The 25,399-nt window shown below is 36.5% G+C and overlaps 1 long non-coding RNA gene and 1 pseudogene across 1 annotated transcript; one reads left to right on the forward strand and one right to left on the reverse strand.

Moving 5' to 3' along the window:
* Positions 1 to 401: 401 nt before the first annotated feature.
* LOC111098157 lies at positions 402 to 21,596 on the reverse strand. The gene is made up of 3 exons (XR_005367399.1): positions 21,475 to 21,596; positions 6,743 to 6,879; positions 402 to 530 (listed from the first exon to the last, which is right to left on the reverse strand). It is a non-coding gene; the product is annotated as an uncharacterized LOC111098157 (long non-coding RNA).
* Positions 21,597 to 21,913: 317 nt separating this feature from the next.
* LOC100685999 lies at positions 21,914 to 22,264 on the forward strand (annotated as a pseudogene).
* Positions 22,265 to 25,399: the final 3,135 nt, after the last annotated feature.

Consider the following 25,399-nt stretch of genomic DNA (forward strand, 5'->3'; position numbering starts at 1 on the left):
GCCTTGCAGGCTGTGCTGACATCAATCAGATGAGGCTTTGTGTTTATCTGCCAGGTTCCTGTTTATAGCTATTCAGATGTAGAACAATAGACTGAAGTTCCAAACCATAAAATGAATGAAACTAACCAATGACTCAGCAAAAATTAACATGTGTACTAAATATTTAAATGGCAGCCACGCCACTGATAATTACTCTCCTGAAATCCGCTCTCTTTAGGACACAGATGTGAGAATCCTATGAGGCTTTTCGTTAAGAAAAAAACTACAAGTTCATGTTAAGGACTTAATTCAATTGTAAATGAGCATAGTTAAATAATGTTAGTTTTCTATCAAATTCATTAATGTTTTTCTGGAACATGATAGACACTTGGATAAAAATTAAATTCTATTTCCAATCTTACCAATAGCATACTACATTTGGCTTCTGGACATTTATTATTCTTCATGGAATTATCTTTGGAACCCATAGGTGGAAGAAGGTGTCTCTCTGGAAACCAGCTATCAAACTTGAATATTTTTCTGTTGGATTACTAAAACAAAAAGAAACTGGAGTGAAATACAAGAGTCAGCATTTGTTGGAACAGAAACAATTAAAATGTGCCTATCAACTAAAGGCTGTCACACAAAGTTTGCAAGACAATTGGAAGATGGCTTACTACCCAAAGTTTGCAAGACAACTGGAAGATGGCTTACTATCCAGATTACCTATACTTGGGACCTAAAGTAAGGTGAATACAAAGATTCTCAAATAGTTAAGAATGAGGAAATGTTGGTTTGGGTCCTTCAGTGGAAACTAGGCCACTATACATTGAATTAAATTTGAGAGCCCTTATTATTATCCTGTGAGAAGAGTTCTGGTTTCATAGGATCTCAAATAGCATTCATGTGGTAAACTTATTAGATTCATGTTTAAGAATTTACCACCTTCCTGATTATCTGTCACCCATCCTTCAGCAGCTACTTACTGTTCTAGCTCACTCTCCTTGCAATCAGTAGTTGATGGTCAGGGAATGAAGATTAATAGTAATATTTGCCTGAATTATTGGCAAATAATTCAGAAGTATATCTCCTGTTAAAATACTAAATATCCCTCAACCATTATGAAATATACATGATTTTTGGATTATCTCAAACCAAAACTTGTTGCAGATCTTGACTTACCACAGGATCTACTTATCTAAAAATAGCTTCTCAAAAAGAATTTATTATCTTTTTTGTTTTCATTTTATTGGGCCACTGGACCTTTTGAGATTCAGGTGAAGCATTCATGGTTAGGATATAAGCTTTTTTACCTGAATCCCCTTAAAGGTATCAATAAATACATTCTTGTTGACTTTCTTGTACTCTTGTATTTCATTCCAGGTAGTTGTTGGTTTTTATTGGGGGGGAGAGGGTGGCGGGGGTTATATGTGCACTAAGACACATTGGACTAAAAATTTGTTGAGTAAAATCGCCTATAGACTAAGATATCTGAGAACTTAGAAGTTGTTGGACCCAGAAAAAAAATCCAATTAGTTTATTTAGAGATCATGTTAAAGGCAAAAATAGAAAGATAAAGGTCTCTCGAATTCCAAAGAAAAGTATATTTCCCAAGCAGAAAGTCTGTTAGATCCAACTCAACTTAAAAACCTACAGTTATCTTTCATCCATGCAGGATGAACTATCCAATATTATAGTTTTTGTTATGATCCTAAAGTGAGATTGTGGCCTTCTAGGTCACTCTCATGATTTTGAAAAAAAGTCTTCAAATGGTTTCAATGTAAAACTGGAAAGCAAATACCTGCTGACAATGCTTCATTGAGTTATTTGGCATTTCAAAAAGAAGTAACAGTCACTTGTCTTTCACTTTATTCAGTTTTTGTTTAGATTTTGGCTTAAATTTAGTATTTATTGGAGGCAGTGTAATAGTCTCAGAAAAAAAATCTTTAGGACTACTTAATCTCTCAATTTACTATATGCTATAAGTATGCTTCCATACTACTATACAGTTTAATGGAATAAGTGGCTTGTTCTTAGGCAGTTTGCAAAAAGGGGTATAAACAGACTCTGCATCTGGCATGAAGAATGCTCCTGTACCATACTTCCTTTTTAAAAGAGTTCATATTATTAATATTGAAAGAGAAAACTTAAAAATCTAATTAATCTCCAAATGTAGAATTCTTAGATTTCTATTATAATGAAGAATGCAATATCACATAATTTAACAAGGGGGGGCAAGAGATCTTATAAAGATTAAGATGTTCAGATCTGCTCTAAGATTGCCCCATTGCTCTTAAATGAACTTGGGAATAGATCGGGATGAAAGGGAAGATGCATACACAGTAGAAGCAAACCATCTAGCTTCCCAACACAGGCCAAGGCCAGGTGCATTGTCTCAGTCATTGGGAAGAAGCATGACTTTCCTTTTCCCCTGTGTTAGACAAAATACAGCATTTCAACCTGAATCACATAGTGAAATGTCCTGCTATGGTATGATAAAAGATACCCACATTAGGAGAGAAGAATCTCAAATAAGAAAAAATGATGTTTCTCATTTAATAATTTTGGTGCATTGAAAAACAATGCAAACTTTACTTGAATATTTATTGAATATCTACCAGATTCTCTCCCTCCAAGGCAATTTCTCTAGCTTTCTTTTCTTCTGTTATATCTTCAGCACTTGGAAAAAGATCTACCTCATATTAGATGCTCAATATATTTGGTTATTTATGATGAGAGAGAAAATAACAGAGATTTACAGTATAATATTCTTGATACACAATGTGAATCCTAAGTCAAAAGCTACTCCTTGATTTCAACTTGGCTACCACCTCTCACAATTAAAATAGTGTATTAGCAGTTAAGAGATCAGGGCTCTAAAATCTGGGACCCTTGGGATGCCTGGGTGGCTCAGCGGTTGAGTGTCTGCCTTTGGCCCAGGGCATGATCCCAGGATCCGGTGTCGAGTCCCACATCAGGCTCCTTGCAGGGAGCCTGCTTCTCCCTCAGCCTATGTTTCTGACTCTCTCTCTCTCTCTTTCTCGCGGTGTCTCTCATGAATAAATAAAAATCTTCGAAACTGGGACCCTAAAATCAGGGATCTAAAATACACAAGTCATTTCTGACTTAACAACTTACTAATTTTATAAAACTGGGTGAGATACTTGACCTTATAAATCCAGTTTTAAATTGAAACCACCTTTCACAATGATTCTGATGATACAACAAGGTAATGCAAAATTACCTAAGTAATGTACCTCACTCATCTTAAGGGTTTGGTGAGCGGTCATCTATTAAAACAAACAAATGAATAAGCAAATATTATTCAACAGGAAAATCATGTCTATTCTGTGCTTTCTACTTCATTCATTTGAACCTGCAATTTTCACATCCAAAGAGAGTTGGCTTTTTTTTTAAGTCTTAACATATAAAAAGTTTATTCCCATACACATGAGGCAATCAGCAAATGGTACACAATCAACATATAAAGATAGCTGGATATCTTATACAAAGCTAAATACTTTATTTGTTCATAATTGAGGGAGCATGATCATTACCAACAATTAAGATATAAAGTCAATCCGTTTGATTAAACATGGCTTTAATTTCATGCTCGCTTATGATATGGTCTATCATACAGACAGACTACAAGACTTTCTAAATTATTTTATGACTTTTGAGTTGTTTCTTTATTCTATCAGAAGTGAGTGTGAATTCTTCAACTCTCATTAGGTGATGCCTACAATAAATTAAGCTAAGTGACTTCCAAAAATCAATATTATTTCTTTTCATGTGATGAGTCAGTAGATGTGAGACCACAGCTACAGTTCTGCTCCATGATGACAACTTAGTTTGTATCTGCTACCAGGTGTTTTTCAGTCTAGGCTTCTAGGCTAAAGCAGCAACCCTTTAGTGTGATGTGTCCTTTCTTGTGTCAGAGAGAGAGAATCAAAAGAGCCAGGAGAAAACAGCAGATGCCTGTTACATCCTCTTCTCAGAAATGACCATTGAGTGTAACATATCACCTACATATCTACCACATGGCCAAGTACAAAGTCAGTGAGGCATGGACCTATATTCTTGCTACACATGTTACATGACAGTGGGTAGAAATATATAATCACTTTTTATCAGAGGAGAGAGTGATGGAAAAGTCCTAAGTGTTTCATAGAAATTGGGATTCTAATGAAGTTTCCCCATCTATAAACATAATATGAATGAAATACAAACCAAGTACAGATCTTCAGGAAGGCAGGTAAAATATTTGAAAACATTTTTTGAATGACTGTAAATAGTAAGGACTTTCTCTGTCCATGTTACTTGAAAGTGTATTTGACAGAATAATAAATCTGTAAATCTCCAAGATTTCTTAATGGGAACAGATGAAGAGAGCATTAAACACACGAGGATGAAACCATAGGGCATCACCGATTCATTTTGTCTGATAAGATCTTCCCTTTATAAATAAAGAAAAACAGTTTTAGAAAAGAAGATGAAAACCAATCAAACATAAAACCATATTCAAAACCAATCAAAGAAGCTAATCTCCCAGGAAGGACAGTGGATTGATACTCTAGGAAGATGAATCAAACAACATCCAAAGCTGAGAACCAACCCTGAGATTTAACAATCAATGAATCACTGGACACCTAATCAGCCTGCCTCCTTAGAACATCATGATCTAAAGGCAAATAGATAGTAGTCGATCATATTATGATCTTGTTAAAATGGTGAATGATGAGTGAAGACCAGGCAGTTTTAAACTTTCTACAATATTGCTTTGGGCAATAAAGTGTAGAGAATCCAAGGAGAAAATCATGAGGTTGGAAACAAGGAAATATGGCCAATTTCTGACAGTTAACATGCCTGAAATAGATGGGATATCTGACTTGAAGGACTGTGCTGTGAACTATAGGTTACTTTTGTGCCTGGAAGACCTGGAGGCCAGAGATGCCCCAAAGGAGCATTCCAGAGTTTCTTGTGTTGGAGAAATGTCTTATAATCTTTCCTTGAAAAGTCTCAACAGGCTAACAACAAGAAGGCCAATCTAGAGATGATTGAGTACCTCAAGACCCTAATTTCCAGCAACTAGTGATGTGGAGGAAAGCAGTTCACCATTCCACCTCATGGCAGTTGATGGGAAACAGAGCAACATGGAAGCTTCTGTAAATCAGCACTTTTGCTTCTTTAAGTTAGGTAGTAGGGCGAGAGGTGATGGATAGACAGGTCATAGATAGATAGAGCTTTGCACACCCTTTATGTTTTCATTCTAATTCAGTAATTCTCAGCCAGGAGCAATTTTACCCTCCAGGGAATGTTTGGCAGTGTCTGGAGACATTTTTTTTTTTTTTTAATTTTCACAGCCGCATAGATGTTACTTGTATCTGGTAAGTAGAAGCCAAAGTTATTGCTAAACATCTTATGGTGAACAATATCATCTCCTACAACAAATAATAATTTAGCTCAAAATGTAAATAAGGCTGAGATTAAGAAACTCTAGTCCACCTGAAGCTTGAAACTCCTCTGAGGATACTACTCACTCTGTGACCCTCTCAAGTTCTGGTTCTACCTGAAGGCCTCTCCATTTGTTATTCCCTCTGTATAAAAAGTTCTTACCATTGTCTTCCTCATCACCTGCTGCTTCACATCCTTCATGTTGGAATCAAATACTACCTTCTCAAGTGAAGCCTTCTCTCAAACTCCCTCCGCCTCCAGTGCCTGCTTTGTTTATCAATATTTGCCATGTCATCTTATCTATTTTGTTTGTTTCTTGTCTATCTTCCCATATTAGAATATAAACTGTGTCTTTCTTACTCTCCCACTGATCTATGAGTAGTACTTATAATAATGCCAGGCACATACAAGAAATTCATAGATGCTTATCAGTCATCATGTATAGATATCTTTACCAGAATGTAAAAGTCTTAGGTGGGTATGCCAAACTCTAATAGAAGTGTCCAGGAAGACAGAACAGAATACAATGGTAAATTAACAAGCCTAATCTAATCAACTGCTTGATTTTATCATTACTGTGAAACATAAAAGAAGATGCCCAAAGAGGAAAAAAATTTGATCATGTGGCTATAGTAATTCAATACTGAGCGAGGGAAAGGCGACAGGGAAGGAGGGAAAAAGAGAAGAATGCTGTGTATAGCAGCTATGAATATAGTCATTTGAGAGATATGTATACTCTGCTGTGGGGTATGAATGACTCACCAGACATCATCACAGTGGGATTGGGAATTTATGAGTTTTCACCTCCTTTTGCTCAGATTCTATTTTTACCAAAGAAGTAAACTTCTGTTCACTTACTCAGCTTTCTAGTTACTCTAATATTGGAAAAAGATGTTTTAAAGGGTAGACAAAAATGGTTTGGTCCCAAAAAGGTGACGCAGCAGTCAGAAAGACCTACGAAAGGTGCATATTCTAATAAGCCACAGTTCCCATTCCTGTGCCTGCTAGTATCTACTGTATGAAAAGACCATAAGATTTAGAAGCAAGTGTCCAAAATGTATTAGTGTATTTTTGTGTTTGTTTTTTGATTAGCTTGATGACAAAGGTAATTTATACCTCAGTCTTTCGACCTTAGTTAACATGGGTAAGTTTTCTGAATCTGACCAGCTATGGAAATCCTGATAAGAGTGAAGTTTTAAAACTTTAAGGATGATGGAGATGTCACCAAAGCGGCTTTGTCTTTTGAAACTCAACCAAAGACAGCCAGTCATTTGGCTTGTCCTGTATAATAAAAATTACCAGCACTCACCAATATCTCTTTTCCTTCCTTCTGGCTACACCGAAGATGACACTTCTCAGTCCTCTTGAAGTTAGGTGAGGGGGGGTCACATGACTAGTTCTGGCCAATGGTAGTGAGTGAAACCTCTTATATGTGTCCCTTAGAAACTGAAATAGAAGAGCAGTATGAAACCTTCACCTACTCTCTCTCTTCCCCCTCCACAATGACTGCTGAAGCCACAGGTTGAACTATTGTTACTTCCATCAATATGTCTCCTGAATGTGTGAATGGAGTAGAATGTCTTCGTGAGATATAATGGGCATGAGTAAAAAAATTTCCTTGGTTAAGCCACTAAGGTTTTCCCAATTAGACATATGTTGTCTATAAAACTTTCCTTGCCAAAATATAGTAGGATAAACGAAACATTTGGAACTAGTGCTTAGGGGAGGCTGAAGCAATTGTGTCCCCTCCCTATTAGGAAGAGAGTAGAGAATGACTCTGTGGGAGAAAGGGGGCATGCCCACGTGACACATGAGTGATTATAATGTGATTAGATGGATTATACATGAATGGATAACGGCAGATCTAAAGTGTGGCAGGGCAGGAACCTGCACATGCACACATGTATGCTCTAACATAAAAGCCCTGAATCAAATGCATCCAGTGTTTCTAGTACTTCAATAATTCTTTATTCTAGAGTACTGCATTCCTTGAATTATAAACTTGCAGGAGATTAACTGTAGCAGTCTCTTTGAGGAATATATTATTGGTTTCATAGAATGGGAGTAACCCTTACTTCTAGCACAATATATGCTCAACTAAATCCTCTCTAGAAAGTCAGAGAAGGCATTCAAGGAGACAGCTCATGACTAAAAATTACAACACATCATATGCAACTCATTGTCCCTGAATGAGTACATGGGGTTGTTCCCTAGGACCAGACACTTGCTTAGGGGTACCCTCACCATCATATATATAAGGCTAAAAATTGCAATACTCACAAATCTCCACAATGGAGCATGATGCATGGCATAGGATTTCATCAGGATCCACTAATAAGACTTTTTTTGAGAGAGAATGAGAGAGCATGAGCATGAGTTGGGGGGGCAGGGCAGGGCAGAAGGAGAGAGAGAGAGTCTTAAGCAGGCTTTCAGCTTAGTCTCACAACCCTGAGATCATGACTGAGCTGAAGTCAAAGGTCAGACCCTCAACCGACTGAGCCACCCAAGCACCCCAAGAGATTTTGTCCATAAATAATCAGACTTGGGGCACCTGGGTTGCTCAGTGGTTGAGCGTCTGCCTGTGGCTCAGGTCATAATCCCAGGATCCTGGGATCAAGTCCAACATCAGGCCCCCTAAAGGGAGCCTGCTTCTCTCTCTGCCTCTCTCTATGTTTCTCATGAATAAATAAAATCTTTTAAAAATGATAATAATCAGCCTAACCAGAAACAAAATTTAACCTCTGCTTTTTGTGGGTTAATATAATTTTAGGAGTGAATGTGAAGTAAAGTAAAATACTACTGAATTTTGCAAGTTAGAGAAGGAAGAAAGCAGAGAGTGAAATAGTATTGTGACAGCTCCTTTAGAGTGTAAATGTTATACTCTCTCTCTCTTTCTCTCTCTCTCCCTTCTCCATCACCCTATGTGCTCTTATGAACAAAGCATATGCCTTTACATGAATCATGGCCAATGGATAAAATCTTCCAACTAGAGTTTAGCAATTTATACTTACTTTTTCTAATATTCAATTGTATCACTCAAAGAACAAATTTTCCCTTGTTCTCCATGGAATAGAAAAAATGTTGTCTACAAGGAATTCTAATTGATATGGTAACACTTGTTTTTGTAACTCCTAGTATTTTGTAGGATTTTTCAAATAGAAATAAAGATGATAATAATTTTTGCTAAAAATTTCAGAGGCAAAGAAAATTTGATCCAAGTCAATGAACATTTAAGTGATAAACGTTTGTCTAAATAAAATCTACTCTTAAAAAAGTCCATTCTTAAAAAGTTTTCAAGTTGATTAACTATCTATAAATTAACATTTTCCTTTTTTCTGCCTTTTCCTCAATTTATTTTACTCTTATCCTCTGACCTCAATCCCAATATAATCTACTCCTATCTAAATTTTGATCATGTTCAGCTGTGATTATGTTGTTCCAAAAACAACTCAAAAACAGCTTGAGAGGTGTACATCATTTGCTTTTGCAAAAGACACACAGACTTTTACTAAGTTTCAGATTCAGGGAGTTACTCAAATCCAAACCAGATGTTTGCCATAATATAAATAATAATTTACTATTTATTAATCATTCGTTGACTTCATGCCAAGGTCTTTAATTCATTAAGCTCTAATCATTACAAAAAACCTACAAGTTGGTTGCTCTGACTCCTACTTTGTAAATTAGGAAAATGAGGCTAGTTTGTTTGCCTATTTATTAGTCACCAAAACATTTAATTTGGCACATGTAATTAAAAATTATATTTTTAATTCTTCAATTTTCATTTGTCTATTTGCTATACATTTATCTCTTTAATTTTTTTTACTTGCTATATATTTAAACTCAACTTTCCTGGTCCACAGAAAAAGTTATATTTTTGTGAAGAGTTATGTTTTTTGAAACAAGTTTCTTAAAGATAGCTACAAGAAAAAGTGAAATAGTTGGCTAAGTGAATTACCAGTGGAATCTACTTATAATTGGATATTTTATCTTTTGCCTTCATTTCCTCTCCCTGCCAGTATCCCACACTCCTAGATAATTTAGAATTGTTGATACAGATGAATATCTGCGTGTCTTAGTATGTCCCCTCTTTTTTGATGTCTCTAGTCTTCCCTATAAATCAACCCTATTAAACTCTGGAATCTTTTAAGAAAGGGACTATGCCTAATCATCTTTATTTTCTCAATGACAACGAACATGCCTCCGCACTTAGTAGATGATCCCTAAGGGTTTGTTCACTTAGTTAAGATAATTCATCATTTTAAACTTTTTTTGTATTGTAGATACTTTCTCCAAGAGGGTTTCAACAACTAACTTCCCTCTTTGCCACCTAAGGTCTGAACAACATGAAAGACAAGTACACCATTATTATAATCAAGGACTAGATGGAAGATGACCTTTAATATGAAATCCTAGAAATCTCACAACTAAATCCCAGAATTAGGCAGAATTGTTCATGCTAGGCACAGGCAAGATTAGGCACAAGCTGACTTCACACTCCAGCTCCCAAATCTAGGGGACAGAAATACTAGATTAAGAGAGAGAAAGAGAGAAACCAAAGGTGCAGCTGAGCCACACAAGCCCAGCTATTGCTCCCAATACTACTAGCCAAACAATCCTCTTCACCTCTCCAAAGATGAAATAAAGAGTGAATTGGAGAAATACTTGTAGTTATAGAGCTCCCTTACAGAAAAGAAACTCATCAGGAATGGAGAAGTGTTCCCAAATGATATTATATGGTTTTCATCAGGACATCAAAATTGTGAGTTAGCTTGGAAGTTAAGTGAAAGATTGTGGGATCTACTTTATTTGCTAATTTTGAGAGAAGAGTTCCCCAAAGGGGGGGAAAAAAGGTTATACACAGAAAAATAGCAGCATTTAATAGAAAGGACAGCTACCAACTATAAAACAGCAGGAAGGCCATTTCCCAGTCTGCATTCAAGGACACACACACACACCCCTGGACCAAAATTGGCTGTGTGTAGGAGGTGGAGAGAAATCAAAATGATGAAGTCCTCATCACTGCCTCCTCTGGGGGACTATAGGAGTTCCCTGGAAAAGTTGCCAAAACAACTGAGTGAGTCTAGCTGGCTTGCGTCAGTTTGGCAGAACTGTGAAAGCTCAGCCAGAGGTTTCACAACAATCCCTAAAATCAGGGCACCAAATCTGTGGCAACAGAAAAATTGGGGAGCTGACATTAGCTTTATATGGTTATTTGAAGTGCATCATTAGAGAAAGACAAGTTTTAAAGATAACATACTGTTATTCATGGATTCTAAGTCAGCAGTTCAGTATCATAATTTGAAATTTATATAGGGTTGTTTCAGTAGCTGCTTCACAACTGTAAAGTTTTACTTTAAAGCAGTAAAATTTAAATAAAGAATCTATCAGAAGCTACGTTATAATAACTAGTATTTATTTATTGTGACTACTAACCCAACATTGAATCTTTAATGTATTATTTTGAGAATTTGAATGAACTTAGAAAATAAAAACAGACCACAAAGAAGGAAAGAAGCAAGGGAAGGGAAGGGAAGAGAGAATGAAGGAAGAAAGGGAGAAGAAGGAAACAATGGGAAGAGAGTCAAAGAACAGAGACTCTGGTACTGGTTGCCTCATCAACCACCAGTGTAACCCTGGCAGATACCCATTTCTGTAGATAACACGGTAAGGAATTAAAGCAGAAGGGCTCTCAGAAATAAGTTACTGACATATTATCATCTTATAGAAGATGCCCTGAGATCTCAGAGGAAAGAAAGTATGTTCTCATGACATGCATTAAATCAACGCAGAGCTAAGATCAAATCCACATATCCTCACTCCTGGTTTAGTTCTTTTCTTCTAAACATCTCTGTGGTTCCTTTGAGCTCTAAAATTCTGTGATTATAGTCACTTCCTTTTTGATACTTTTCATCCCTAAAATATGGTTAAAGTATATCTTCTTACTCCTCCTTACCACTCCACTTTACAGATGTGAAAGCAGAAGCTCTGAGGGTAGGAATTATTTACTACATACTAAGAAGTACAGTTTCGTTCTGAGAAAGAAGATATACAATTCATAATGCTCTCTGCTCAGCACATGTCCCCAAGAGAGCTAAAATTCCTCTTAGAATAATTTACAGAGCAAGCTCACCTTGAACTGAAATCTGTATGCATTTACCCACCCTCCTATCTGTACGCTTCTTCTCAACATAGACCAAAAAGATAATCAGGAGACCATCTCTCAAAGGTGCCAGCAAGATTCTCTTTTAAAGAGAAAAGGAAAGGCTCTAAGAAAGTTTTACAAATGTTCAGGTTCCCAATGTCTGATCTCATTCCTGACAAATAAATATTAGCAAGTGCCTAGAATATCCTTCAGCACAATTCCAGAGAGTCCCTTAAACTTACTATCTTTATTTTATAATATCTGTATTTTATAATTCCTTTTCAAAGCTAGGACAATTCCAGTGTGGGTTTATCCTTATTGTAAAGAACTTCCAAATTGAACCACTACATTCCTGCATTGACATTGGAAACTAAGCCCCATGCTTCCACCTCCAGGAGTGTTTATGACAACTAGCCATTCTCTGCACTGGAGGGAAGCAGAGTTCTCCCTGAGTTAATTGAACCTTATATACCCCTACTAGTTCATTGGTTCTAATGAACCTATATCTGTACTTAAAAGGGTCTTTTTCAGTAACAATGGCTAAGTACCATAAACATCATTTTCTTCTGGTTCTTGAGTATAACACCTGAGACCGGGGTTAGGAAGTATCTGCGCACCAACATGGGCTATTTCACATTTCCAATATCCTTATTTTTTTTTCTAATGCACAGTAATGTCCCCTTCACTCTCTACCTGTGCGGGATTGCCCTGCGTCTTCTAATCTTAGATACAGACTCCAAGGTTATCCTCTGGCATGCAGCTTCTTAAACGCAAGCTGAATTATCTAGTGTGCCTTCCCGCATCCCCTGTGGGGTCAGGGTTCCCCTTTCCCCTCTCAGTTCAGTTCTCCTTGTCATCTTTGTAACACTTAGCAAAAGATAACAGATTAAGCCAAGTGCAGAGATAATGAAATATAAATTAGTAGGTTTTCTAGCCTTTATCCACAGCCCTGTCAGAGTGTATTATCTGATAGATAGAGTTCAGAGCAAGTCAGTTAAATTTTCCCTTATCAGAAACTGAGTGTGAAGTGTGGTAATGTTGCTAAGTGCAGAACAAAAATCTTTCTCTTTTGCATCCCATGACTGCTCCAGGCAACATTCTTGGAAACCTCTGACTAGGAAGGAAGAGAAGACCCTGAGATATATACAGTGTGACAAGCCAGGAGGCTATGCTTCTCCAGTAACCGTCCTATGAACGGCAGTCGCCTGTGGCTGTGACATTACCACACTTTGCTCAGCTTCAGAAAGGGAAATTTAACTGACGACTGCTATGAACTGAAGCCACAGCCTAAACCAGATAATACACCCTGACAACACTGTCAGGCAAAAAAGGCTGTGTTCCCATTGATTTCAGCGCATTAGAGACATATTACCCTGAGCAGTGTGTGTTCCAGGGTATATTGTGAACACTGTGGGAATATCAAAGAAAATGCACACTGATTTAGGCAGAAGCAGGCCTAAAAGAGAAGGATCTCCGATTGGCCTGCCAGGAACATGCAGCATTTGGCAAAGTGGAGAAGGCAATACTATTGACAGTAATTAAAACTTGGTTCTCCATCTGTATCAACTGTTACCTGCTGGGTTTATTTGAGAGAGGAAACTAGTTCAAATATAACAAGAACAAAACTGAACCTTTCCTTCTCTTTTCTTACAGAAAGATAGCAGAAGACAGGATGTGTGAAAATTATTTGAATTAACCCAATGTTGACTAAGTTTTATACCTCATTCAATTTGGAGATATAAAACCCTCTAGAACTTTCTCTTCTTTAACTATCATGTATGAGCACCTTTTACAAAACAATGTTGCCACACGTCCAGTCAAATAAATCAACATTCCTATTATAGTCAACTAATCTGGCAAAATCTGAACTTCACTGTGTAATGTGAAGGCAAAAGGAATTGAAGAGGAGAATTTTCTAATTTATATATTTTAAAATTTTAGAAATATCTCATAATTTTTAATTTGGTATTTTTAATAGTTTGTGTGTGTCCTGTTTGAATCAGAAGGTCATATAAGGAAGAACTGCTCTAGAAAGAATATGTCTTTACTTCTCATAAACTCAAAAACTAAATTCTAAGATCATCTTGAGAGACACCTGAGTGGCTCAGCAGTTGAGCATCTGCCTTCAACTCAGGGTGTGATCCCAGGGTCCAGGATTAAGTCCTGCATTGGGTTCTCTGTGAGGAGCCTGCTTCTCCTTCTGCCTATGTCTCTGCCTCTCTCTTTCTCTCTCTGTGTCTGTCTCTCATGAATAAATAAATCTTGAAAAAAATAAAATTAAAAAAAATTATCTTGAAACTCAAGCTCAAAAAACTATTTTATTAACATTTCCACTAAGTGTTAAATAATCTCATATTCAGACTCCCTAGCTATTCTTTAATTACATCTTTTTATTTTAAAATCTTCTGAAGTATTGCTCTCAGGATCAGTTATCTCTATCATAACTCTGATCCTAGCACTTTCTACTTCTGAAACCTTTCATTCCTCTGTAGACAATGTTTTGGACTTCTGTGACTCATTTTTTTTTTTTTTAACTGTAACCTACTGACGTGGGTAGGTAATCAACATCCTTAATTAGTCTTAGTACTATTCAACAATGGATACTTTCATTCAAATGATCTATATGATAAATTAAAGATTCACTGTTATCATTGGTTACATGGAGCACCTGGGTGGCTCAATTGGTTAAGCATCTAATTCTTGACTTTGGCTCAGTTCATGATCTCAGGGTAGTGAGATCCAGCCCACACAGGGCTCAGCACTGAGCATGGAACTGTCTCCTGTTTAAAATTCTGTCTCTCTACCCCTCCCTACTCTCCTTCCCACTTGCTCACTCTCTCTCTTAAAAACACATATATATATAAAACTATATATAAATATATATTAAAAAAACAATTTTATATAAAACTATATATAAATATATAAAAACTATATATATAGTTTTATATATGCTTTATATATAGTTATATTTATATATTTACATTTATGTATAATATGATTCTATGTAAATATATACAGTTATATGTATATTTATATATAAATATATAATATAGTTATATTTATATATAGATATATAAAATGTGTGAATATCTAGGGAAAAAAACACCAAAAAAACCTGCTCACACCTTTCTAAAACAAGGGTTAACTCTTAATCAGGAGGGTGATTTGTTATTCAAAAACCTCAGTTTTGATGCCATAATTTTTTAATTAATTTTTTTAATTTAATTCTTTAATTAGAATAATAGGCTAGTAGTTTGGGAAGAGAGAGGAAGTAGTGAAAAGACAAATTCAAATGTACTTAAGTCAATTCAAATCAGGTTCCTCCACCATCAAAGAATGATGTCAATATAGGAAAACAAGATGACCATCCTCTCCTCCGTGTCTTCTTTTCAATATTTTAATTAACAATATATTTGAACTTATCTTGATACCTTTTATACTATGTTTTTCTGCTGCTTTCCTCCCTCCACTTTCTTTTTATAGTTAGATTGACAGATTTTTCTTTCTTTATAAGTTATAATTTTCCTCCTTTATAAGTTATGAGTTACCATTCCATTTTGAACAAATTCATTAAAGTATTATCAACATCAAGAGCCTGTAAACTTGCTCTTCTGCATACCCAAGTATGTCAATAGCTGCCCAAATCTGGCTCAAACACCTTCCAGATATAGATTTTGGGTTTTATTTTCTGGTTTAACTTTTAATTTGGGGATTAATGTGTTGGCACAGGGAAAGGCATACTCTGTGTATGTATGTGGGTATATAGTTATTTTGGGTTAGTAAAATATATCCTCATTAATCTTTGTAGAAAAAAATTTGCAAATGATGAACTTCTTAACTTCTCCAATAACCAAAAATGTCTTTTTTTTTTTTTTTTACTTTCAAAGTTGAACGCAATTTTAACTGGGTATAGAATTCTAGGTTTAAAATATTTTCCCTGCAGAATTTTCAAAATATTGTGCAATTTACTTCTAGTATCTCAAGTGTCCATTAATAAATCAGTTGTTAAACTCATTCTTATTTCTTGTTCCTTTGTGGATGACCTTTTTCTTCTCTAAGGGAGCCGTTGTAATTATTCTTCCAAATTTTTAGAATTGAGTGAAAGAGTTTCCTGTTACGAATTATGCTTAATGCATTGGGTTAAATGTTAAGTATCTCTTTGGAAATAATTTATAAATTCAGTAAGTATTTATAGGTACATATTGTTTGTCTCACACTATCGAACAAGATAAATATAGCTCCACACTGGTTATGCTCATAATTTCCTAGGAAAATTACAGACATTAAATTACTGACAGTAAATTTGCAAGCCTATATATAATTACACTTTTGATAAGAGCTACAAAGGAAAGTAATGATGAGTGTAAAATGGTATAGGCAGGAAAGGGTGGGGATCAGGGTCAAGTCAAGTCAGAGAAACCTTCCTCAAAGAAATAGTATGTAATGCTGCAACTAAAATGTGAGCAGTCAGGTAGGTAGTTAAGTGTACAAAAAGGAAAAACTGAGACCTATATCATTTAACCTTGCAATAGTAATGAAATGACGTAAGTTTTTAAAGATTTATTTATTTATTTGAGAGAGAGAGAGGGGCACGAATTGGGGGAAGGGGCAGAAGGAGAGAATCTCATGTAGACTCATGCTGAACATGAAGCCTGATGTGGGCTCTATCCCACCACCCTAAGATCATGACCTAAGCCGAAATCAAGACACTTACCAACTAAGCCACCCAGGTGTCCCTTGAAATGATATAATTAAATGAGAAACTAGACAAAATCATAATCCTTAAGTAAAAATCACCATTTTTTCAAGTTATTATTTAAAATACCCTTTATATGCTAAAATTCCACAAATAGTTTTATACTAAGGTCTCTTCTATAGGATGACACCAGCAAGTTGAAAAATAGATGATCTGGTGCTATGAACCAACATGACTGCTAAATCATAACACAGCACAGGGGGCAACTGGGTGGCTCAGTCATTTAGGTGTCCAACTCTTGACTTTAGCTCAGGTCATGATCTCAGGGTTGTGAGATCGAGCTCCACAATGGCTTCCACACTTAGTATGGAGCCTGCTTAGGATTCTGTCTCTCTGTTTCCCTCTGTCCTTCCCCCCACTCCACCCCTTTTCTTTATCACTCTAAAAAAATAAATAAATACATAAAAATAACACAGCAGAGTGGATTTGATGGTTTGTGCCCTATGACACAACTACTCAAGCCACAAAGGACCTATTGCTGAACACCTTATGTGACAGCCTCAGGGAGATAACAGTATCAACGTTCATTTCCTACTTGTTAGACTTGTTAGACTGGCAAATTTAAGGCATGACTCACTTCTCAATACAAAAATACTTTTTGAAAAAAAGATTAATGAAGAAAGAGCAAGAGCAAGACCTTAGCTACTCTACAGCCTAAAGTTGGGGAATTTGAACCATAATTTTGCTAGAATTTATTTGATTCTACAAATCAAAAACTTGGATCTGGGGAGTTAGAATCCATTCTATCATAAAGTTTACTAATGTTTTCTTTTTTCTGTACTGTGAAGGCACACTCTTAGAGATAGAATCACACAGTGTTGGAAAACTAGGACAGTGGGTAATATAATGAGGGGACTTTTTGGGAGTGTGATTCCAGAATCTCCTGAGCAAATCGATACACTAATCAAATGTCACAGTTTAAATAAGATGCAGTGGCAACAGCATGAGGTCAGAGAGTCAATTATTTCCTTTATGCCATCCCCAGACTTTCTCTGTATAGTATATTCATAGTATAGTATGGGGACCTGCTCCTTAACTAGATATAACCAGAGGAGTCAAGAATCAAAAATCAATTTTGTCACCAGCGAAGTGATGACAAAAACCCTGTAACTATGATAGAATTAATCTGGTATTATTGTTATTCAGCCTATACCAGCAATTCTTAAAGTTTCTAGAATGTCACATAATTTTTAAATATTAAATAATCATAATAATTGGTGCCCCGTTGAAAAACAATTTTCTCTTCTCCTTTTAATAAGGTTGAAAAGTGGTAGGAGCAATCCCTTCAATTTGTTCCATCTGTTATATTCATGTGACTGTGTTTTTTTCATTCCTTTTTTTTCCACAGATCAACAAGATAAATCTAACTGCCTTGCTGCAAAAAAGGATGAAAGGGGCTCCACTGTGAACTGAAGTTTGAGTTGAGATGCCTTATACTGGCTGGTGTTCTGAAATTAGCATGAAACAGCACCAGAGGAAACAGAGGGATTCTTCAGTGTTGTACAAAGGACCCTGTGAACTTTCCAAATGCCTGAGATCTCATTACTGACAACATTTTTTTGCCCTCCAAGTTTTCACGTGGTGACCTTATGGCTTCCATAGGAGCGCAGATGCAGATTTCCTCTCCAGTGAAATGGCACGAACAGAGTGAAAAACACAGTCTTTAAGAAGACAAGCTGTGCGCCACCGACATAATTAGGAAAGCTGCTTGGGAGGCAAGCAGTGGACATCTAATGAGCTAGAGAGGATAAGGTGGGAAATGAGAGTGTGGCTATGTAGTGGAGGCACTGTTTGAGTTTTCCTTTAGGTGGGCTGAAAAACAAAATATTAAGCCTGCTGAAGCCCTTCCAGAGTTTGGGGATTCAAAGCTCTAAGGATACTCATGCCACTGTATAAAGAGAAGAGAGACAAGAGAGTGTTCTGCCTTTAGTGACTGTGGCTGATGACTACTCTTTGACCCAAATCCACTTTGAAAGGCAACATCAATGCCAGCAGGAAAAAGTCACAGAAAATGTTTTTAATGATTTCAATCTAGAAACAGGATTTTAAGTAGGCCATGTGACATATTCTGACAGAAGTGCAAGGAAGATTTTAAGTACAAGTAATCTGACTTTAAGGGTAACCACTACAAAACAAAGGACTCTTTGTCATTGTATTTTAGAGCCCCTTTAAAAATGCATGAACCCTGAGTAGCTGTGTGACTTTAGACAAGTTGCCAAACTTCTCTGACCCTCCAGTATCCTTTTTTTTGACCCTCCAGTTTCTGATCTACATAAAGACAAAAATAGTAGTCTTTATTTCAAAGATAAATTCTGTGAGAATTAACTAAAATAGTCCATAAAAACACTGAAGAGCACTATCCCATAAAAATGAGTGTTAGCTATTTTTGTCATTGTTATCAGAAATGATGAGGATCTAAACACAGTGGGAGCAGCAATAGAGGGAAACATGATGACATTTGAGAAATATCTAGATAGTAAAATCAGGAAATCTGGAGATTCATTGACTATGTGTGTAACAGAAAAGAAGTTATCAAGGATAATTCCCAGAATTTAATATGGACAGTTGTGTGGATGAAAGGTAATCATTTGAAATGGAGAGGACCAATGTTGAATGGAGAGGATGATGAAGAAGACTAGTTAGGAAATCATGAAGTTCTCATTGATTATTCCAGGACAGGACAACAAAGTGTTTGGTCTTAGAAGACAAAGAGCTCTTAAAGGAGACTAAAATAAATTGGTACCAGAAGCATGTGGAAAACCCAGTGTGTTTAGTGAAATGGAAACAAAGGATTAGAAAGGGTCAAAGAGACAATGATTTAACCAAAGAAAGGAAGAAAAATAGTGCAGAGAGAGAACAGTACACATAGAAGCCTAAAGGGCAGAAAAGGGTTTAGTGACTAAAAACAGGGCAAAACAGAGGAAATAATATAAAAAGGACTAAAAATGAAGTCAAGAAGCCTGTAATATTTTGGATTTTACTTGAAGGCAATAGGAGACCATTGAATAACCTCATGCAGGGGCATGCTCTAATCAAATTTTATCATTAGGAAGACAATTAAAAAGGAAAAAAAAAAGCTATGGATAATAGGTCAGAGAGGAACAAGCCTGGAGTCAGAATGACCATTTGGGAAGCAATTACAAGAATGGAGTGGGGAACAGGGGGATATAGATAGGATGAGATTGTGATTCTAGGGTAGTTAAGGGAATAGACTCAAGACATTTGGAAAGTTAATAATACAAAGAAGGTAAGGATGAAAACCTGATTTAAGACCATACATCTAGGTAGATAATAATGAGCAGAGAGAAAGAAATAGATTTGTTGGGAAGATAAATAGCCCCATTTTAGGTTTACTATGATTTTTCATTTTCTTTAGACATTGGATAGGAGATGTTGGGAGATGCCTCCACAGATATTTGTCTCAGGAGAGAAAACTATATTGGAAATACAGATCTGAGAGCCATTAGCCCATGAATTATACTTGGTTTGCAGGAGAAAGTGAAAGGGCAAAAGAAAGTGGCCCAGGAAAGAACTTGAAGAGCAAGCATTAATATAAGAGCACAAGAGGAGGCACCTGAAAGTAGACTATGAAAGAATGACCATCGATACAGGAGCAACTCGAATAGATCATTTCACCATAACATTGAAAAAGGAACATCTCTGGAAGAAAGTGACTGGGTTATTAGCGGGAGAAAATAATTCAAAGAAGTCAAGCAAGGTGAGTACTCAGGAATATCTGTGGAACCTAAACACAAAATCATCAGAACCCTTGGGAAGAGAGAACTAATGAAGGTGAGGAAGGATTGTAACTTGGCCTGTGGTAATATTACATCTTCCATTCAAAATGTGGGTGATGAGGCTGGCAACAATTTTAGAGAGTGATCTCTCTTCAATAAGACCTCCTAACCGGGGGATCCCTGGGTGGCGCAGCAGTTTGGCGCCTGCCTTTGGCCCAGGGCGCGATCCTGGAGACCCGGGATCGAATCCCACATCAGGCTCCCGGTGTATGGAGCCTGCTTCTCTCTCTGCCTATGTCTCTGCCTCTCTCTCTCTCTCTCTCTCTCTCTCTGTGTGCCTATCATAAATAAATAAAAAAAATTAAAAAAAAAAAGACCTCCTAACCTAGAATGGGTCTTAAAAGATGAGGAAGTAAGTGATCTAAAGAAACAGGAATATAAAGTGAAAAGATATCAAGGAAATGAAGTAGAATGAGAAAGTCACTTCACAAAGATTCTGAGAGGTACATTCTTATGTTTTTGTATTGTGATTTCTGTGGATACTGTTCCTTGAACATGAATGTACCTTTCCTCATACTTTTAGCCATCAGTTTGTTTCTACTTGAATGATCTTCTTATTTCTCATAGCTTCTCTTAGCCTTATTCCAACTGAAATAGCTGTCCTTTCAAATAACAATAATAGTAGCTAACATTTATATGCTTATTATATGTCAGCAAGGCTCTATGTGCTTTATAGGTATTAACTCATAGCCAGTTAAGGTAGATACTAGAATAAATGTGAAAACGGTGGTATAAAGAATTTAAGAATTTAAGCCTATCAAGTGGAGGATCTGGAATCAAACACAGGGTCTCTGGCTCTAGACTGTGTTCACAACCATTACAGTTAGTGCCTGCTCTACAGAAATCATCATAAAGATAAATATATTTATCAGCAATTCTACTTGACATTTTTTATTAGTTATTGAAACTGACACATTAACAAGTGCTTGACCGTTCTACCCTAACTCTGGCTCATCTGATTGATTTATGAGCCTGTATTGTAGATTAGCTCAGACCCGAACAAACCAGGAAGAATGTTTGTGACTGTGCAGAAGGGAGCAAGATGAATGACAGTAACCTCTGCAATAACACACACCAAGATCTCCTCCCCATTCATCATGCTTACATTGCCAGTTTTTGCATACGTCCCATGAAGAGACATGATTCTTGAATGTGCGCGCTTATACAGGAAGACACCCTCCTTTTCCCTATATCCATTCAGCATATTCCATTCTACCTATATATCCCATAACATCCTTATCCTTAAATACACCCAACCTCAACTCTTCAGAGAGATGGATTCATGGCCTGCCCTCTAGTCTCTTGTTTGGCTGTCTCAAGTAAAATCTTTCCTTACTACTTACCTGATGTCTCAGTGATTGCCATTACTGTGCATTGGGCATACAAACTTGAATTCAGTTATGTTATTTTCATTCTGTATATGATACAACAGATATTTTTTCTCTTCAACTAAATTGTGAGCTCCTTAAAGGAAAAAAAAAAAAAAAACGTAGTGAGCATTTGTTGGGTTTTGATTATCCGGCATCCAATCATTTTCTTCTGGTAGAAGGATCCAAAGTTTCTTTAAGGAAAATATCTCATTCACTCTCCACACATTTCCACTTCTTCACTACATGACCCAATGTATATCGGTGAGTACACCAAATCTCTTGAAACACTCATTTAGGAGTAGATGCCAAGTTAGTCCAGAGTGAATCCTAGAATGTGTGGGAAAAACTTCCACAGAGATATTGCCTTACCTACTGGACTTAACCTTGACCTGCAACCACAGCCACTACCACCATGAGTCTCTTCAACAACCCCAAGAGCGAGAGGACCCCAGAGGAGCTGCAGAAGTGGGAAGAGGAAGAATTAAACATGGGTCATTTTTCCGTGCTCACGCAGTTAGTCAAGAACAACACCCAGGTGCTCATCAACTGTCACAACAACTAAAAGCTCCTGGGCTGCGTCAAGGCCTTCAACAGGCACTGCAACATGGTTTTACAGAATGTGAAAGAGATGTGGACCAACGTCCCCAAGAGTGGCTAGGGCAAGAAGTCCAAGCCAGATAACAAGGACTACTACATCTTCAAGATGTTCCTGCACAGGGACTCGGTCATCATGGTCCTACAGAACCCACTCATCACTGGCTAGTAGCGGCCTCCTTCCTGCAGAATTTGCTCCCTCCTCTTGCGAAGACCTGTCCTTTGTATTGGGAATAATAAAGTCCTGGGTGTTTTTCTAGTGGGAAAAAAAAAAGTGATATGAGCCTTGAAGCCTTGAAGCTCTCACAGGAACTACATGGAGCTTCAGAACAAAACAAAAAAGGATAATCTGAGAGAAATATGGGGGAAGAAAAATAATTTTTCCTCTACCTTTGTAACTTCTTAACTGATAGCCCCCTATAATAAAAGGAGAAAAACAGAGGATTCATAACATATATACCTCCTTTATACATGGGAAAGACCCAAGGAACCTGAGTTACTCCCCAACATGGCCTAAGCTGTCACCTTAAACACCATCTCCAGCTAAAGACAAAGACGGTATTTGGGGGGTGGGTAACCATTTATGGAAGCTTTCGAATAAAGCATAGTAAAAGAAGGTAAGGTTGTTACGCAGATTTAAGTCTCTGCCTACTCCATTGATAAAAGGTTCTAGAGATTGTGAGTCATCCTTCTCTTGGTTCAGAAAGGAACACTTACAAATGAAGATCTTCCTTATAAATGTAAATGTCTCTTACAAAAGGGTAACTTTTGCTGCTTTTTCACTGCTTTTCCTATGTGTGCTGTTTCTTATATATAACCAGCTCAATGTCAACTACACCTCAATTTAAAAAATAATGAAAAATCAGAATAACGACCAGCTCAAGATGATCCTTATAACAAAGAGATACATTTGGGGGTGGCAAATTGTGCTCCCCTTCAGAAGCAAGAAGTATAAGGAAGGAGGAAAAAATGGAAAAGAATAAAGGAATGGAGAAGATAAAGAGAGAGAACAAGAAAAAGGAAAGGAAAATAAGAATTGGAAAGGGGAAGAAAATTATTTTGCACATCTACAAAAATTCCTCTCTGCAAGCTAGTCACTTTCACATGAATTATCCTATTTAATATTTATAAAAATCTTGTGAGGCTATAAACAAATATAATGGCTAGGGCTCAACCCAGCCCTAACTACTTTTTTTTTTCTTTATTCATCACTTTATGCAGTTTCTTAAAAGGAATAAAATTAGTATAATGTGTTAAGCCTATTTTAAATATTCCGTGTACAAAATAAATGTAGTTGATATTAATGATAATGTACTGATATACTTGTAAACATAGTGTCATAAAATTTTCTTCTGAAAATAAAATGTCTAGTTTAATATATTAGAAATATAGTAACTAAGGTGAGCTCTAAGAAGAAACTAAAATTTTTAAAGTGGCATCTTTAAGTCCTAATAATTGTCATTTAGATTATCCTTCAAAATCTAGGGATTGGATTTTTTTATACTAGACAAATAGCAATAAATACTAATTAAATTTATTTCACCAATTGTTTTGCTTCAGGGTAGTGAAAATCGGGAGACTATGAATAAAGTAGAATACAGTAAAGGAATCAACAAAAAACAGTTCTTAAATTACATCATTATAGGTTGATATAAAATAAAAAGTTATTTTATAGAGCTCAAGCCCAACAAATTCATGTTCCCATTTATTATCACATTTATATTACCAGGAGGCTGGTCAAGGGTACACATTATACTTTCCATTCTGATAAAATTTATAGAAAATCTTTCTGATTCAGCACTTTTACAGATGGCCCATTGAAAGATGCCTTCACTTTCTGAGAACCCTGTATTTCAAAAGCATGTCTAATGTAGATTCTCTGAGAGTATGTGTAAGGGTCAAGTCTTAGGATCTTCCTGGATATGTGATTTGGCAAATAGAGAAGTGAATGTGGCAAATAAAAGAGCAAATCCAGTTCAGTCTCGGCTATATTCCCCTAAATTCCATATTCATAGGTTTTAAAAAATAAGGTTAAATAGTTAGATATGTAATGTTATAAATTATCAATATTTCATTTGTCAGAAAAAAACTCATTCATATTAGTCTTCAATCTTCCTATATTGATAAAAATGATTATAGTGGTCATCTCTTGATTTTGTCTCTTCAGGACACCTCCCCTACTTTGTCTGGTGTTAGAGAACTTTTTGTCTGAGGATAGCCCACTCTACATGGCTCAGACAAGCCTGATTCTTCTCCTACTCCAGGTGTAGGGATGACTCTGTTCTGACCCATCACAGTAACCCACTCAGCCAAATACAGTGAGGCAAACTAAGTCCAACAAAATCTTCTTTATGCGTTTTGCCAAAGATAATGGCCAAATCATGAAAATGCAACTTAAATTGTGGGCTCATGCAGCATTGTTCTGTAATCATTTATATAATTGACGTCTAACTCCTGCCTCTCACTCATCCCTAGTTTGCTGCCAAAATGGGAAAAACAAATGCTCCCTACTTCTGTGGTGATTTGCTTGCTCCTTCTTGAGATAATTAGCAAGGAGGCACTGAAGTGTTTTTTTTTTTTCTTTTCCTTCAAATTAAACATGAGAAGCATCAAGAGATATTTCAAAACTCTCAGGTTACATCTCATCTTACTTTAGATTATAATAAAGTCTATAGAATTAACTGTGCCCCATATAAAAAAAATTCAAACAGGGGCATGTGGGTGGCTCAAATGGTTAAGCATCTGACTTTGGCTCAGGTCAAGACCTCAGAGTCTTGGGATTGAGCCTGCTTAGGGCTCAGTGGGGAGTCAGCTTCTTAACATGTTAAAATTAATGTGACTATGAAATATCCATGGATATTTCCGCAAGTGGAAATAGTAGCAAGTTGCCGGATATATGTACCTAGATCTTCAAGAGCAGGTCAGGACTCATGGTACTAAGTTAAAAATTTATATACATAAAAGCAAAATAAGATACATCACACCCACTGGGATGACAAATATAAAAAAAGACAGACAGAAAAAAACTCTGCATTGGCAAAGCTGTAGACAAACTGGATCTCTTCTAAACTGCTGGTAAAGTGGAGCAGCCACTCTGGAAAACGGTTTGGAGGTTTCCTCAGAAGCAAAACAAAAACTTACCATTCCACAGTTAGAAAGCATTCCAAGAAAAATGAAAACATATGCCCACACAAAGAATTGAACGCTCATAGCTGCATTATTCACAATAGGCCAAAATTGAAAAAATTCCAATGTCCATTGACTGTTTAGTGGATAAACAAAATATGAGGTACCTATATAATGA

Source organism: Canis lupus, chromosome 12, assembly GCF_011100685.1.
Source record: "Canis lupus familiaris isolate Mischka breed German Shepherd chromosome 12, alternate assembly UU_Cfam_GSD_1.0, whole genome shotgun sequence".
Lineage (NCBI taxonomy): Eukaryota > Metazoa > Chordata > Mammalia > Carnivora > Canidae > Canis > Canis lupus.